The following is a 4,514-nucleotide window of genomic DNA, read 5'->3' as shown; positions in this document are numbered from 1 at the left end:
ATGTTATGGCTCCAGTTCCTAGAGTGTACATTTTAAAAATAACATAATGGTAAAATATGGTCTTCAATTAAAAAATTAAAATTCTGCTTTTCTTTACCTATATTTATTCTCCATCAAAATTAAGAAATGCAAAAAATATAAAAAATATGAGCCGGAAAGATAGCACAGTTGTAAGGTGCTTGCCTTGCACGCTGCCAATCCAGGACAGATGGTGGTTCAAATCCTGGCATCCCATATGGTCCCGCATGCCTGCCAGGAGTGATTTCTGAGCGCAGAGCCAAGAGTAACCCTAAGCACCGCCGCCGGGTATGACCCAAAAACAACAACAACAACAACAACAAAATACAATTTCAAGCTTTCAAGGACTTCTTGCTTAAACAAATTACATAAAAGTTATATCACTGGGGGTCAGAGCAGTGGCGCAAGTGATAAGGCATCTGCTTTGTGCGCACTAGCCTAGGACAGCAAAAGACAACAAAAAAATTATATCACTGGTGTCAAAGAGATAGTACAGCAGGTAAGCGAAGAGCTTGTGTTGCACAACAGCTGACCCAGGTCAGTCCCAACTACCCCATGTAATCCTTTGAGTCCCTCCAGAAGTGATCCCTAAGCACAGAACCAAGGAGTAAACCCTGAGCATCTCCTGGTGTGACTCAAAAAATAAACTTTTGTTGTATTACTATTTGTTATTAGAATTGAAAACTAAAGCTGTGTCTGGGACTTAAATGTGCTTAAGTCCAAGGTAGTAAATTGCTTCAAAATCAAAAGCAGGGGCTGGAGCAGTGGCACAGCGGTAGGACATTTGCCTTGCATGCAGCTGACCTGGCAGCCGATCCCTGGCATCCCAAATGGTTCTCCAAGCCAGGAGCGATTTCTGAGCGCATAACCAGGAGTAATCCCTAAGTGTCACCGGGTGTGGGAACCCACCCCAAAAAAAGCAAAAATAAATAAATTGGGTGACAACTTTTTTTTTGTTGTTGTTTTGTTTTGTTTTTGGATCACACCCAGCGGCGCTCAGGGGTTACTCCTGGTTCTATGCTCAGAAATCGCTCCTGGCAGGCTCGGGGGAACCACATGGGATGCTGGAATTCAAACCAATGACCTTCCACATGCAAGGCAAACACCTTACCTCCATGCAATCTCTCTGGCCCCATAATTTTTTTGGTTTTTGTTGTTGTTGTTGTGGGTGACAACTTTAAAAAAATTTTTAGCCACACACAGCTGTGCATAGGGGTAAATCCTGGTGGGCTTGGAGAACCAAAGAATATGCCAGGGATAGAACCCAAGTTGGTAAGAGGCAGAGCAAACGCTGTGCTACATGGCTTCAGTCCCTGGAACGACTTTTATTTTACTCACCAGCACTGTCTTGTCTTTAATCCTATGTGGACAGCTACAAAATCAGCTTAGACCTTCTCAAGGCACTTAGCTGTAGGCAGCGAGTCTAAAATTAAAAAAAGCCACAAATATTAAGAGGCTTGGGGGGTAGGGAGTGGTAAGCAGTTACAAGTGTTTATCAAAGAATAAATCCCAATGACATCACTCCCCTGGCCAAACACAACAGCAGATGAGCTGCAACCAGTTTGGCTCCCTGTGCCCTGCAGGAAGGAGCAGCAGTGAGGAAACCTGGATGCAGTAGGCGCAGCGCGTCCAGTGCATTGCAGGTGGCCCAGGCCACCTTCCAGCTTTCTCGCAGGAAGCTTTGCAGGTGCAAACCTGGCACAACCCTCAGCAGCAGCCTAGGTACGAGTTCTCTCCCTCTACCCTCTTGTGGGGAGGCTCTGCAGGAAGAAGGAACTCTAGTCCCCGAAGGGGGTGACAGCAGGATGTGTGAACCCCCAGGCCTGGAGCTGTGTGCATTTTGCAAACAGTGAAAAGCTTGTGCTTCTCTGTTTTTCCTGATCTTAGAAGAATCCTAAGGCCTGCCACATGCACCCCCTTAAAAAAAGACTTTTCTTTTAAGGGTTCGGGGTGTCCTAGAGAAGATGGTCCCCCAAAAAGGAAATGGTTCCAGGCCCTCAAATGCCACCAGTCATGAAAGCCAGCCAGCAGACTCGGATTGGGGGTGCAACCCGACCTGGCCTTTTAATTTTATTTTTGCAGAGGCCTGCAAAACCCTCGGGGCAATCAGAAGCTGCATCCTGGGGCTCCCCAAAATCTCCCCAAAGCCCCACAAACCCACTGCAGGCATCCTTCTCCAGCTGAGAAGCATCCAGGGCTGCTTCCAAGTGGACCCAGAACTTTCTCCAACTCAGATTTGGGTCTGAGGGGGGAAAGAGTGCCTGAGAGATTGGGGTTCACTCTGCAGAGGCATTGCTGCGGGGGGAACCCCACTTGGCCCACCCAGCTCCGGAGGGCGCGCGCCCTGCAGGCAGGCCCCAAGAATGGGCCCGGGGCCTGCGGCAGGGGCGACACCCCATCCCGAACGAACCCTCCGGCAAGATTCCACCAGAGAACCCGGCCAGGGGGCACGCGGAAGGGGCCGAAAGCAGAACCTGGGGCGCCCCGATACAAGCTCTCCTCCGCCGCCGCGCCCGGGCCAAACGGTTTCAAACCCTTGCGGGCCGCCGCGGTCTCAGCATCAGCCTCCGGCAGGCTAAGGGCGGAGACTTCCGCGCCTTCTGGCCACGCCCCTAGCCACGCCCCCGGACCAGGTCACGCCCCTCCGGCCGCGTCCGGCGTGCGCGCCGTTGCCATGGCGATCCCCGGGCGTCCCGGACGATGGGGTGGTGGGGGGACCCGGACTTCCGCGCTGGCTGCCGTTTCCCCGCCCCCTAGTGCGGGTAGCCGTTGTCATGGCGACGTCTGGCCCCGCCCCCCGCTTCCTGGTCCAGGCTCACACAATGACCAGGCCAGATTGCTGGCGGTCTACATGGATGGATGGATGGGGCTTGGGGCGTCCTGCGGAGACAGGAGCTGATGAGCACTGTAGGGACTCGGCAGAAAGGAGAAGCAAAGAAGGGAAAAGATATTTTCAAAGGGGTTGATGGAGGATGTTCATGGAGGGCGTGCCCGTTACTTTTGGAGGAAAGTCAAAGAATTTATAGCCTTGCTATCTCGAGACAGCAGAGGTGAATAGTCTTCTTTTTCTTTCTTTCTTTCTTTCTTTCTTTCTTTTTCTTTCTTTCTTTCTTTCTTTCTTTCTTTCTTTCTTTCTTTCTTTCTTTCTTTCTTTCTTTCTTTCTTTCTTTCACTTTCTTTCTTTTCTTATTTCTTTTTCTTTCTCTTTTCTTCTTCTTTCTCTTTTCTTCTTTTTCTTTTTTTTTTTTTTTTTTTTTTTTTTTTTTGGGTTTTTGGGCCACACCCGGTGACGCTCAGGGGTTACTCCTGGCTATATGCGCTCAGAAGTCGCTCCTGGCTTGGGGGACCATACGGGACGCCGGGGGATCGAACCGCCGTCCGTCTCCTAGACTAGCGCAGGTAAGGCAAGCACCTTACCTCCAGCGCCACCGCCCGGCCCCTTTTCTTCTTTTTCTTTCTTTCTCTTCTTTCCCTCCCTCTTTTTCTTTCTTCTTTCCTTCCCTCCTTCACTCCTTCCTTCCCTCCCTCCCTCCTTCTTTCCTTCTGTCCCTCTTTCCCTCCTTCCTTCGTCCCCTTCCTCCTTCCCTCCTCCCTCCTTTCTTCTCTCCTTTGTTCCTCTCTCCCTCCCTCCTTTCTTCCTTCCCTTCCTCAGTTGTTACTCCTGGCTCAGATCTTCTTACTCCTGGCAGGTCTATGGGGACCATATGGGATGCTTGGGATTGAACCTGGGTCCACTGCATGCAAAGCAAACACCCTACCCACAGTGCTATCACTGAGGTCTGGAAAAAAAACTGATTCCAAATTCTGACATATTTAATAAAATAAAAAGCTTATTTTGCAGGGGGTGGGTCACACCTGGCGGTGCTCAAGTGTTACTCCTGAGTTTTAGTTCAGAAATTACTCTTGGCAGACTCAGGGAACCATATGGGATGCCAAAGATTCAACCCAGGTGGGCCAAGTACAAGGCAAATGCTTTCCCCACTGTGCTGTTGTTCAAGCCCCTAAAATAAAAAGCTTTGTGTTTGTAAATTAGCAAGACCCCTTGTGGGGAAGGGAGATGGGGGTGGCAGGAAAATCATAAGAAATTGTGTTTTCTCAGTTCATCACTGCCACCTCAGAGGGCATTAGAATCTAGGTTTGTTTGTCTATATTTGGTGTTCTTGGGTCTTTTGTGACCTGCTGGAAAAGCTGTGGTTGAATACCAGGCTGAAACAAAGTTTAAGTTATAAAAACACTTAAATGCAATTCGGTTTACCACTGTTTCTCATCTAATTTCACAACAGAATCTCTTGTCCAGTATCTCTGCAGCACACACAGTGTGAAACTGTTCTAAAACAAGCACAGCTTGAATCAGCATTTCCATTTTCCATAAAGAAAATAGAAAATGCATTGATTTGTAACTAGTTACTTTCCAAACAAGAAGCTTGAAAGGACTAATTACAAAGCCTAAGTGTTTTCAACCCTGTTGCATAGGAGCTAAATAAACCAACAGTTCC

Source organism: Suncus etruscus, chromosome 1, assembly GCF_024139225.1.
Source record: "Suncus etruscus isolate mSunEtr1 chromosome 1, mSunEtr1.pri.cur, whole genome shotgun sequence".
Lineage (NCBI taxonomy): Eukaryota > Metazoa > Chordata > Mammalia > Eulipotyphla > Soricidae > Suncus > Suncus etruscus.
Note: the sequence above shows the minus strand (reverse complement) of the source record.